We start from the raw sequence: 13,966 nt of genomic DNA, 5'->3' as shown, positions 1-13,966 counted from the left end.
GGGCAGGAGAAAGTAAATTGGGCAGGCTAAGGGAGATTGGGCAGGCGAAGGGAGAATGGGCGAGCAAAGAGATTGGGCGAGCAAAGAGAGATTGGGCAGCGAAGGGAGAGTGGGCGCTCAGCAGAGAACACACTACTCCACAGCTCAGAGCGTAGTACAGAGATTAAAGGGGCTATCTGGTAAATGATGTCACAGCACGTCTCAAAACTCAGAAAGACATATTCTAAGGAACATTCTTGAATGCCTTTAATTGGTGTCTGTTAGCAATGCAAGGCGGGGGAAAGAAAACTTTTTTCCCACAACACAGGATGGCCGCTTTAATGGTCAGAATGCAGGACCTCGGCGTGTCCTTGGCTGTACTGGACTTCTCCATCCCTTGATGCTGCTTCTCCTGCAGCCCTACCATGGGTCAGCATGTTCTTTAAGGATTTGCTGTTGATGCAGATGACTGTGTGCTGCCTCCTGACTGGCTCCATCAATCCCAGGGGGCTTTAGCTCCAGCTGCCTCCCATGCTTGTGCACATGACCCGCGTTGATATTTGGGAATTGCCCAGTAGAAAAGCGGTGATTGGTGTATTGCCTCCCGTTAACATGCGAAGCAGCCAGGACTGGTATAACTCAACGGACGTCAGTTCATCTGCACATATGCGCGTTACCCAGGCTGCCTGCGCCTGGGTCCTTGAGATTGATCGCAACATGAGCAGGACACAGAGCTCGATAACTGTAGTGCAGAGCTTCCCCCACCTCCAGCCAAGTCAGGGAGAGACCAGTGAGGTCTCCTGCATCCTCCTTCAGTTGGGTCTCAGAGCCAGCATCAGCCTTCTCAGAGAGTGAAGTCTTTAGAGGTCTGCTCTAGAGCACTCACGATGGTCCAACGTAGCCAAGAGCCAGGATCTGCACACGACAACAAGAGGTGGTACGTCGGACTGCAACTCTGACTCAGAACATTAAAGAGCAAGAGTTAGCGCCGTGTATAGCCGGTGGAGATTTCAATGCTGATAAATATGGGTGTGAATTCCTGTGCCCACCCAAATGCCCAATTTATTCTACTATATATATATTCTATCAAACAAGTAAACTATAGTTAGTGTGGATTCCCCTTGTGAAATCGAATGTTCGCAAATCTCTGTTTGGCATACTAATGTCGCTCAATACAAATTTGCTTGGAGTACTGAGGGTTCAGTTGTAACACTCTGACAGACCACAATTTAAATAATGAAGTGAAATAGAAATATGCAGGACAAAAATACACACTCCCCATGGAGTTCAACTCATATTGCTTGTGAGAAAGGGCCATCTCTCTTGCATGGTATGCCCCCATATTTTGCTGAATTGCTGATGTACTTTGACTGAGGGTGCCCTGGGCTCCTGCCAAACAGGTGCCCAGAGCCTGTGTTCCTTCCCTAAAAACTGTATTGAAGCCTAAACCCAATTGGCATCTCTGGCCACATGTCAGCCCCTGGTAAATGGTACCTTAGGTACCTAGGGCCCTGTGACCAGGGAAGGCCCCTAAGGGCTGCAGCACTTATTGTGCCACCCTTAGAGGCCCTGTACCCTGACACACACACACTGCCTTTGCAGGCTGAGTATCTTGGTGCAGAACAAAACAGAGTCGACAAGGCACACATCCCTGTGTGCCATGCCCACAAACACACTGCCCTGGCTACCTCAGTCATCCCTCTAGCTGGGTGCACTATGCCAGTGGTGTGGGTACAGGTGTATGAGCTCTGTACCCCTACAGTACCCAGGTCCATTCCTGGGCACTGTAAGTGCAGTGCTGCCATTAAGAGTATATGGTGCTGGGAGGTCGTCATTACGAACTCCACAGCACCATAATGGCTACACTGAAGACTGAGAAGTTTGATATCAAAGTTCTCAGCACATTAAACCTGCACTTATGCCAGTGTGGGATTTAATGTAAAATGCACGACAGAGGGCATCTTAGAGATGCCCACTAAAACTAACCCACAACCAGTGTCCTGACTGAGAGGCTGCCACCCAGCAGACAGGTTGCTGGCCCCCTGGGTAGAGAGCCATCCGCTCTCGTGGGCCTGCAACAATGCACATCCTGGGACGAGGTGCCAAGCCTCCTCCCCCAGGATGGGCAGCGGAAGCTTCAAAGGCATGCCGCCTTTGTGAGCCTCTCCAGACCACTTGCTGTACTCAGCAACTGGTCCCCACCGGTTCTGACACCCACTCTGGCGGGAAGACTGGCAGGAAAACCCAAGGGAGGAAAGGGGGTGTACCAGCCTCTGCCAACTTCACCCCTCAGGTGGGGGAGGCGAGGTGAAACACGACTCCGGGCTCTTGACATCTTGAGGATGGGGAGCCCTACACAATCAGGACTAGGCTCCTGCCCCCCTCCCACTGGAGAGTGGCAGGACAGTGGGTGTACTCACCCCAGGAAAGGGACCCATTGTCCCTGACCTTTCCCTACCTGCAACGCCCCTAAATTTAGTATTTAGGGGCTCCCTGAAACTTCCTTCCTCAGATCCCGATTCCGAAACAAGAAGAAGAACAAGAAGAAAGAAGACCTGCCGTGCAGCTGCTAACAAGAGGACGACACCAACTGACTTAACCCCAGCCCTACAGGCCTGTCGACCCTCGAACCTACTCCTGCTAAACCCCGGCGTCTCCAATTGTCAGCAACCGCAAAAATTCCGGAGGACCTGACTGCCTTGCTCATCTAAAGACTGGGACTACCACAAGCAGTGGTTCTGCTCAAACAGCAATAACCCCTTGTGCCAAGCCAGGAACCACGAATCCAGCACACATTGCACCCGCCGAGCCAGCCTGTGCCTGAGTGAACATAGACCACGAGGACATCCCCCCCGGCGACTGTCACCCAGAATCCAGCACCCAAGGACCCTCTTCGACGCTCCTGACGACGCCTGCAGGCTCACAAACAGCGACACCCCAACCGCGACCAGCAGAGGGTAAGATTTCCCGACGCCAAAAGACACCGCTGCACCCGGCGCCCTGCGGCCCCCTGTACCCAACTCCTGGGTGCCTACCTAACTTACAGCTCCCCAACTTACCTCTAGAAGTGGTCGTCGCACCTGAAGAATCTCCATCTCCGAGCTTAAAGCCTTTGTTCATCTTGCAGCTTTCCCATTGAAATACATTGAGTGACCGACGGATCAAAAGCACCCCGCACCCAGCCGCCCGAGTGCCACTGGAAGTGCAACATCTGATCTATCCTACTTCCCCACTTGCCCTGTGTAAGTTACCGGGAGCTCAGCTCCCACAGCCACGTGGTCTGCCTGCTAGCAGCCACCAACCAAAGGCCCCCTGCCCGCCATAGGCTAACATTGGGCCTACTCTCTCTGCACTCGGCTGCCCCTGTGCCGCTGAGGGTGTAACAACTGTACCTACCTGACCCTGGGAGACCTCTGAGTCTATCCCCAGAACCTTAACTCTGCCAGTCGAGTACTTACCTGAAAGCCGATAACTTGCATTTTCTCCATAGGGTAACATTGACTGGTTTTCACATGGAAATTCTTTAAAGTGTTGAGTTTTGAAAATATAAAATATTCACTAAAAATCACCCGATCAACGAAAACGAAATTACTCACCTGTTATCAGGAGAGATCCCAGTGCTGGATCTTTGTGCCCAGCACCGACCCTACAAAGCAATTACAACTGTGATTTTCCGATAATCAAACTTTCCTCTATAGGATAACATTGCCTGGTTTTCGCCAGAAATTCTTCTAAGTGTCGATTTTTGAAACATACAAATATTCCTTAAAAATCGTCTGTGTAACAAAAACGATTTCTTTCAACTGTTTACAGGAGATGCACCAGGGCTGAATCCAGGATCCAGCCCGGAGTAAGAAAAACCTATGCAAAGTAATTGAAATTGCATTTACTTAAAAATTCCCATTGAGCTCTATGGTATTAATTGTGTTTAACTTGTGTTGCCTATTGCAACAACTAACTATTGCATTTAAAAGTCTATTGCAAATTGAAAGTATTTCACTAGAGCATCTCATTCTGAGAAAGTATTTTTATACCTACTTGTGGTTCTAAAATAAAACAACAGTATATTTTTATATACAAAACAATTGGCCTAGAGTTCAGTTCTTGAGTGTGTGAGACCATTTGCTGACTGAGTGTGTACAACAAAATGCTTTACACTGTCCTCTGATACTGCCTTACTGCTCGACCAAGCTACCACTTTAGAGAGTAAGGATATATCCAACTTTAACCTCTGCCAAACCTCTGGGGACTGTGGACTCTGTGCACCCTGTACCTTACTTTGGTACAGTATATACAGAGCCACTTTCTTACATTGCTGCTCTGGTTTCTATAAGTTTAACCTTGTCCCCCCCAACCCCATCCAGGCCTTAAAATGCACCTCAAAGCTGGGGCCTAATGATAAACAATCACAACTTAGATTCTTATTGAGGGGAAAACCCCATTTTCACTACAGAGATTGAAAGCAGGAACTAAATAAATTCAGCATTTTGGAATTTGCAGTGCCATTTTTAAGGTCAGTTACCTCTCACAGATCTTGAGAGGCCCTGGCTAGCATTACAAAGGGCACAAAGCCTTTGATGCTCACCGCCCTGAATGTTGTTCCTGCTAGGGGGTAGGTGTGAAGCACCTCCACCCTAGCAGGCTTTGTTCATGCCCCATGAGAGGACAAGGGCTCTCACCTCAGGGGGTCAAAAACATGTCTGCGCGTGGCAGGCTGGTGCAGACCAGTCGGCTGGACAAGAGGGAGTTGGTCGTTTTTCACCGGGCATCACTAAGATGCCCACTGAGTGCATTTTACAATAAATCTAACACTGGCATCAGTGTGGTTTCATTGTGCTGAGAAGTTAGATACCGAACTTCTCAGAATTCAGTGTAGCCATCATGGGGCTGTGGAGTTCACAATGATGAACTCTGTCCATGCGCTCGATATTGCTCCACTGCACTTACAATGACCGAGTGGGCACACCCACCGTAGGGGCATATTGCGCATGCAGCCGTGTCTCCACGTGTGGTATAGCGCACCCTGCCTTAGGGCTGTGAGGTCTGCTAGAGGGAGGACTTACCTATGCCACAGGCAGTGGTTTGTGGGCATGGCACACAGAGATGTGTGCCATGTCAACTTTTAAGTTTTGTCTGCACCAAAACACAGTCTGCAATGGCAGTGTGTATGTGTTTGGTGAGGGGTCTTTGAAGGTGGCACAATACATGCTGTAGCGGTTAGGGACCCTCTTATGTCACGAGGCCCTTGGTATCAGAGGTACCCTTTTACAAGGGACTTGAGGTGACCCAGAGGTGTGCCAATTGTGGAAATAACAGTACCGTTTTGGAAAGGAACACAGGTACTGGGACCTGGTTAGCAGGAACCCAGTACACACTCAGTCAAAGTGCATCAGAAATCTGGCACAAAGTGGGGGGTTACTGCAACAGAAACCCACTTTGCTACAGATGTCTTATTACCATGCCTGCGTTTTGCCTACCGAGAAGTGCCACAGAAGGGAGCAGGGTTTCCCCCTTTGACCTTCTGTTTGGGCATACTGTAAGGGGACCATTGTGTCTAGTGAAGAAAGACTGGGAGAGACGTCTCAGAGAGCCCAAAGAGACATTTTAGACTATGTGCTTGGGCTACCTTCAAGAATGGATGGGTACATGGAAAAAGCATCTAAAAACCTTATGGCCACCCAGGAGCTCCAGAAACAATGGTTTGACCAAAAGGCTGCACTGGTGAAGTTCAAACCAGGGCGGAAGGTGTGGGTTTTGGAGCCTTTGGCTCCTAGGACCCCCCAGGACAAATGATGTGGATCCTACCCTATCCTAGAAAGAAAAGTGGAGGTCACCTATCTGGTGGACCTTGGCAGTACCAGGAGTCCCAAAAGGATCGTCCATGTAAATCACCTTAACCCCATCACGACAGGGCTGATGTGGCCATGCTGATGTTCACTGATGAGGATCAGGAAGAAGAGAGTGAACCTCTCCCGGACCTCCTCGCCCACAGCTCCAAATATGGGTCAGTGGATGGAGCGATCTTGTCAGACACAGAGGGTGTCTGACAAGATCACACCATCCACGGTCTAAGAACAGGCTGACTGCAGGAAAGTCCTGGAGCAGTATGCCGAGCTCTTTTCTTTGACCCCTGGCCAGACTCACTGGTGTGTCCATGATATGGACACTGGTGACAGCCTGCTGTCTAATGTCAACTGTATGGACAGTCTGACCAAGTTAGGGAAAGCAACAGAGCTGAAGTCAGCAAGAGGCTGAAGTTTGGGGTAATTGAGCCCTCTGAAAGTTACTGGGCCAGCCCCGTGGTCTTAGTCCCCAAACTCAACCCCAGGATGGAAAGAATGAATTGCGGTTTTGCATGTACTATAGGGGTCTCAACACTGTCTCCAAGACAGATGCACACCCTAGCCCCACAGACATGGCGCAGCCAAATTTCTCAGTACTTTTGATTTGACATCAGGGAACTGGCAGATTGGTCTGACACCAGGAGCAAAAGAAAAATCAGCATTATCAACCCTGGATGGTCTTTTTCAGTTCACTGTTCAGGCACTTTGGTCTAAAGAATGACCGTGTCACCTTCCAAAGGTTGGTGAACAAAGTTCTTGCGGGATTGGAATCTTTTACTGCAGCTTATCTTGAGGATATTGCTGTATAAAGTTCCATCCTGCAGGATCACCTGATCCACCTTGGAGAAGGCCCTTGAAGCTCTGCAGAGGGCAGGCCTCACTATCAAGACAAGCAAGTACCAGCATGGTGGAGTGGGCAGCCATGAAGGTCACGATACGTGGGAGATGCCTGGGGTTGGGTTGCAGTATGAAAAAACAGGTGGAATCTGAGTTGTTTACAGTAGCAAAAGATCTACTTAAGCCTAGAACAATTGAGGCTCCCCCAGATTCGGCAGCGCTGTCAGAGGCGCGTAAAAGACACACAGAACTTCTGAACCAACAGCAGTGTTTAAATTATGCAGCGCCCTCACTTCAGCGCATTTGAAGGCTGATCGCTCTGGGGCTTTGCTAGCCTGGTTGATCACGAGACATCAGTCCACGGGCCTCATTACTGCGCTTCGGTCACCAGATGGTGGACTTAAGTACACATAGCACTAGATTCACAGTGACTTGACAACGCACTACACTCAGTTATATACCTCCGCCCGAAGCGCATCTGACATGGATATACAGTCCTTTCTGGATGGTCTTACCTTTCCCGCACTCATACCTGAACACGCAGGGATCTAGATAACACCTATTACACTGGAGGAAGTGAAAGGCACAATGCAGGCGCTGCCCTCTGGTAAGGTCCCTGGACCAGATGGCTTTCCTCACGAATTTTATAAGACTTACACTGATATTTTAGGTCCTAAGTTGTTGGGGGGTATATGAGGAGGCATTAGAAGGTGCTGCCCTTCCAGTTGTGATTACTGAGGCCACTCTGATTTCCCTCCCGAAGCCGGGCAGAGATCCCATGCACACAGGCGCTTATCGTCCTCTGGCGTTACTGAATGGGGATTATAAAATACTGGAGGGGAGTTCAGGCGGGTACACTGGCCCCAATCACGCCACATTTGGTCCATTAAGATCAGAATGGATTTGTTCCAGCCCGCAACATTTCCTTAAATATTCGTAGGATTTTTTGGGTGATGAGAAGTGCTGGGGGAAACTTGGCAGTCTTTGGGATGTTTGGTGCTGGATCTAGGGAAGGCCTTCGATACGGTGGAATGGCCGTTTATGTTTGCGGTGCTACGTCACTTTGGGTTCGGGCCGTACTTTCTGAGTCTGGTTAAATTACTATATGAAATGCCTACTGTGAGGGTCTGCTTGGGAACCCTATTTTTGAAATCCATTCTGTTTGGAAAGGGAACTAGACAGGGGTGCCCTCTTTCCCCATTAATATTCTCTCTAGCCATAGAACCAGTGGCTATGGCTCTGCGTCATTCAGCAGCTCACTGTGGTATACCACTGGGGGCACCTCCTATACATTGTTGTAACGTCTCTTTCCTTCGTATTTGTAGTATACAAATGTACTTTGGAAATATATTGACCCAGTGACAAGCTCTGAATAATGATGTACAATGGTTGTGTTAATTGTATATTATCCTGTTATATGGTTATGGCTGATATAGCCATTGATTGTATAACCACTGGCTCAGTGCAATGTATCATTTGTAATGTGGCACCAGCTGATTCTACTGAGCATATTATAGGTCTGTTTCTTAACATGTATACTTGAAAATATTAATAAACAGTTTAAACCCAAAAAAATCAAGGCAAGCAAGTACCAGAGAGGGCAGGGCCCCGTCGTATACTTCGGCCACTTGGTAGGTGGAGGTCAAATTCAACCCTTACAACCCAAGATCCAGACAACTGTGTACTGGGTAGCTCCAACCACTCAGACACAAGTCAGGGCATTCCTTGACTTGACTGGATTCTTCTACAGGAGGTTAGTGAAGGGGTATGGGTCCATTGTGGCCCCCCTTACAGAACTGACCTTCAAAAAGATGCCAAAGCAATTGAACTGGACAGTGAGCTGTCAAAAGGCTTTTGACCCTCTGAAGGAAGCGATGTGTTCAGCACCCATTCTAAAGGTTCCAGATTATTCTGAGCAGTTCATAGTGCAGACAGATGCCTCTGAACATGGGATTGGAGCGGAACTATCCCAGACCAATGATGATGGACTAGACCAACCTGTTGCTTTCATAAGCAGGATGTTACGCCCCTGAGAGCAGTATTAGAGTGCCACGGAGACAGAAGCCTTTGCTGTGGTTAGGTCCCTGAAGAAGAGGAGGCCATACTTCTTTGACTCTCATTTCCTTGTTCAAACTGATCACAGACCTCTCAGATGGCTAATGCGGATGAAAGGTGAAAACCCCAAACTTGAGGTGGTCCATCTTCCTACAGGAAATGAACTTTACAGTGGAACACAGACCTGGGACTGCCCACGCCAATGCAGATGCCCTTTCCAGATACTTCCACTTAGAAAATGAAGACGCTCTTAGGAAAGGTTAGTCTCCCTCTCCTTCGTTTGGGGGTGGTTATGTAGGAAAGTGCCCCTTTTTGACATGGTCACCCCCACATTTTGCCTAGTATTTGATGTGATTTTGACTGGAAGTCCACTTGGTTTCTGTTGACCAGGTCCCCAGTGCCAGATCTCTTTACAAAAAGCTGGAGGCCCTCTCAACCGCGACTGCTGCAAGATGAAGAAACCCAACTCCCCACAGACTCTGTGCACCTGTGCACCCCATCCCGAGGAGAAGAGCAACAAAGGTGTCCTCACGTCCCCCAACATCACATAACCCAAAGCCACTTGTTGGTTTCGCTGGGCTGACCCCTCGGCCTCCCCCTGCAGCTTCTTTGTAACGGGACTGTTCCTCATTGAATTGCATTGGGTACTTGACACTGTTTTTGCACCACTGCACCTGGCCTCCCTAGTGCAGCTGGAGGTGACCTGCTGGTGTTGCCTTGGACCTTGCCCGTTGCTCACCTTCAATCCAGGAGCCTGGCCCCATAAGTCGCAGCAGAGAACTAGTATGCCGTATTTATTTTTTCTCCCATAGAATAACATTGCAGCCTCCAAAATGTGCACCAAGTGGCGACTTTTTAAGTATAAAAGAATTTCTATCGCAAAAAGTACTCGCCTGATCATCTTGATTCTGGTGCCTGAATATAAAGATACCTGTTATTACTTATAACTTGGTGTGGATCTCTTTATGGATTTGTGTGTCATTTACTGACTATTGCGTGTATTTGCAGAGGGCTTGCACTTCTCTCTGATAAGCCCAGGGATTGCTCGACCACCCTACCCCCTAGAAGAGCACCTTTGGATTGATAGAGTAAGCCACTGTACACTCTTAAGGGAACCCCAGGACTATTTGCACAATACATTTCATTTTGATATACCATAAAAAGAGCCAGCTTCCTACAACGTGTAAAGTACTTACCCGATTACAAAGCTCTTGATGTCTTAAATTATATAAAAAAATATATATTATTTTTCTAAATTGGTCGCAAGTTTCTTCTTTAGTGTGTGTCTCACTTGTGGACTCTGTGTATACAACAAATGCTTAACACTACCCTCTGATACACTTAAACTGCTCTCCTACACTAACACCAAGAGCGCATTTGGGATTATGAATATGAGCCCTGTAAGCCAATAATGGTCGCCTGGACTTTCTACATAGTGAACCTCACTTTGATATTCTACATACAGGCCTAGTGTACCTGTGACTCAAATTTTTTTAACCTCATCAGGGATGTTCATCTGGATCCGTCCACAAGTTCCTAGTGGTCAGGGTGTCCCCACCCAGATCCTTTATATTCATTTCTAAACTTTTTGAGGACTCAGGAGTAGACTCCCTGACTACTGTAACGGTGGCGGCGTAATTTTCTTCAGACTTTCCGTCAGCTAAACAAATTACTTGGTACTGCGGTACAAAAATGGCTGACAAGAGAAAAAGCTCCTTCTGCCGTTCAGAAGGACCTCGTTTTTAATTTTCCACACCCCAGGACTCCAGCGGAACCAATCTTGCAGAGATACCAACCTTTTAAACCCCTTCAAGCCCATCCCAAGAACCTATTTTAACACTAATTTCTCCAAAACGGCTAATCAGAGTTACACCAAATCACAAAACGCAAGCGGAGTAAACTTCTAACTCTCTGCCAAATTTGGTGTAATTCTGTTCAGCTGTTTTATTTGTATCAGAGAGCAAAGTTTCCTATGGGAATTCACATGGGAAATCAACGTTTTAGGTCACCCCTTTTTCTTTGTTCCTGGCTGAAGGATAAGCGCAAAACTTTCCATTCCATGAAAGGGCGGAGGTGGATGAACTTCTTTTGGGGAAGTTTTGTGCAGATTCGTCAAACAGCGCCAAAGTTATTAGTGAAACAACAATCATCCTATGGTAACTCTGAGCTAACTATAAGTACACGGTGGCAACACACATACATATAAAATGGATTATATACATCTTAATAATTAAATATGCACTAATCGAACAAAGTAAAGGATGCCGGATGTAAAGGCTGGAAGACGCACCTGCAATGTAATTACTCCTGATGTAATGTCTTCAAATGTAAGTAATGCCGAAGCACTAGTGGCGTACTGGTCAGGATACAAAGAGGTTCTGTCAGACCTTCCTGGCTTAATAAGCTAGCATCAATGCCAGCGGCCTGACAAAGGCACCCTTGGAATCTCTCCGAGGTGGCAATAAACACTATATGATATTAACACAACAATAACGTGCTAGTGGAAAAGTTTAACAAGACACTAGAGAGTATGATGGGAACGGAGTCCCTTAGCAGTAAGTGGCATCTCCTCCTACCATGCCTTCTACTGCTCTACATGAAATATCACAAAAGGGGTGAGGTTTAGCCCTTCGCTGGGGATTCTGTGCGAGGCCACATGAAATTGGTCAGAGGGGACCAGGACAGCAACCATGAGTACCAGAAACCATGATGCTGCAGACTATGTTCAGTCTCTCAGGAAAGGGCGGAACTGTTCATGAGTAAGTCAAAGAACAACTTTCAGCTCAGTTAGAATAAGATGGTGTGTTATGACCAGAGATCAACATTCATTGGCTACCACGAGGAGCAGGCAGTTTCCCTCAAGCTCTGGATGACAAGTGGTGTGGCTCCTTCATGGTGGCGAAGAAGTTGTCTGATGTCAACTCGTTGGCTGATACAGATGCCACACTGGCACTACAAAGGGTCTTCCATGTGAAATGGCTGAAACCATAACTCTGCAGCGAGTACTTGGCAACTATCCTTGCAGTCTCTGAGGAGTGACTTGCTGCAAGAGGATGAGAAGGATGGCCCATTGGAGAGGGAACCTTGCCACTGTGTAGAGACGTCTTAGGCTGGTTTGTCCACCTGTTTTGTCTCAACAGTCTTCTGCGACCCGAGTGCCTAGCACACACCAATTCCTTGAGTATGCAAGTTTGGTTTTCTGCCTTACTACTCAGAGTTAAGCAGGGCCGGACTGGGTACCAAATGCAAGCGTGACTAATTTTGACAGACCAGCCCCCATACAGTGCATAGCGTGACAGCGAAGCAAGCGAGCCTGACCACTGCAAGGGGGTTTGATGGAGGTTCTCCCCCTCCAATATTATTTGGGGGGAAAATGACAAAAAGAGTGCATTCTGCAACACATTTTCCATTCAATATTTAATTGTATTTGTTTTTATAGCATAGTAAATGATGACCTTACGAGCACCAGGGTACAGCAATCTTTATTGGGTTTCTTCAATCATTCCCTCACTATCACCCTCCAACAGTGCCTCTCATCTGTCCATAGCCCCTCTCACAGAACTGTACAGTAACAAAAGGATCTCTGACAAAAGAAGTAACCCACTGAGCTATGCACATAAAATACTGCTCTATGGTCTGCATGGTACATGCTCTTTGTGGCAGGCTCATTAACCCTCTGCCCTGCCTTAGATTAGTCAAAACTGCCAGTAGACAAAACTGCAATCCCTCTCCAGCAGGTACATTAATTACCAGAGTTATCTTGGCACTTTTATTGTGCCTGAAAACTGTTGGATATACAAGGAACTCTACAGGGTTTTTAAAACTGCTGCACTGCTACTAAACTAGGCCCCAGTAACAAAAGCGTCCCCACAATCCTACCAGCGTCTCAGGGGAAACGCCTGATGCGTGGTCCGGCCACTCTGGCTTTGGAGTTAAGCCATGGAAAGGGGTGCTAGGTAATTAGTTTCAGGTCCAACAGTAGAGCCCTGAACACCAGCAGTAAATTACTGAAATTGGCAGAGCTGAAGGCCAATACCCCTCGATTGCCCTAGGATCCCCTGAACCAGGTCTACAATATTGTTCTAATTTTATATTAAATTTCCTGCTGGAAAAAGTTACAAAAATTCCAGTAACTACTTTAGTAATGAGACCATTGTTTTTTAATAAAATATTTGAATATGGAACTCTTGGTCACCTGAAGATGGCTTTATTCAAACCCTCAAACAATTTGCTCCATAAACCTTGAGTAATTTAAATTCCTAGGTGTTCTAATGCGTGTGTTTGCGTGTGTGCGTTTGGGCCACTGCTATTGTCTTTGCTGTAAATGTTTAGTTTATGTGAGGTGGTGCCTATGCAATACCTTGTACAATACCTTTTGTGAGTGAAGAAATTGCAACGTTTGTTGGGCAAATATTGGGGCTGTGTGTGGCCTTTCGTTAGTTCAGCTCAGATGGGACACCATTGCATATGCAGATGATACCCAGCTCATCCTAATACTGGAAAATGATTCCCAAGAAGCCGAAAGAAGGCTCCAAAGCTGTCTTACCGCCACTTTCAGATGGATGAACTTGAATCATCTCAAGTGCAACACTGGGAAAACAGAAATCCTTCCCTTTGGTAAGGATAATTTCTTCAATCCCTCAGTATGGTGGCCGGACGATGCCATTGCTCCCCCTAGCACTGCCTCCTCAGTCCGTAACCTAGGGATCAAATTTGACCCCACCCTGAGTTTCAAACAGCAAGCCACAGCCGTAGCAGGGACCTGCTTCGGAATCATCAAAGGACTCAGGAAATTCTTCGACCTAATTCCCCTTCCTGCAAGGAAAACGGTCGCAGTAGCCCTTATCACCTCCCGCATCGACTATTGTAATAGCCTATATGCAGGGACTAACAAAGAAGTCCGCCATAAATTACAAATTGTACAGCATGCGGCTGCCAGATTAGTACTAGGATGGAAAAAGAGGACCTCAGCTACGGCAGCAATGAACCTTTTACACTGGCTGCCCATTAACAAAAGGGTGCTCTTTAAAATTCTACTGATCACCTTTAGGGCTTTCAATGGAAAGGGACCCAACTACATTCTAAAAATGTTTAAACATTATAACCCCATGCGATGCCTTAGGTCTCAAACGGCCAATCTTCTTACCATTCCTAAGTTCAGACTCAAGACTAAAGGAGGAAAATCTCTGGCAGTACTTGGGTCCAAGGCCTGGAACCTTCTTCCCTCCTCCCTCCGTCAAATCCCCACAGAA

The 13,966-nt window shown here is 47.4% G+C and overlaps 1 protein-coding gene across 5 annotated transcripts in view; it reads right to left on the bottom strand.

Annotated features, from left to right (window-relative positions):
• Positions 1-13,966, bottom strand: part of LOC146813471 (uncharacterized) — a 269,121-nt gene that overhangs the window by 201,591 nt on the left and 53,564 nt on the right. The gene's annotated exons all lie outside the window — the stretch shown is intronic.

This window comes from Triturus cristatus, chromosome 7 (assembly GCF_964204655.1).
Source record: "Triturus cristatus chromosome 7, aTriCri1.1, whole genome shotgun sequence".
Classification (NCBI taxonomy): Eukaryota; Metazoa; Chordata; class Amphibia; order Caudata; family Salamandridae; genus Triturus; species Triturus cristatus.
The sequence above is the reverse complement of the archived record's forward strand: the minus strand, read 5'-3'. Positions and strand labels throughout refer to the sequence as shown.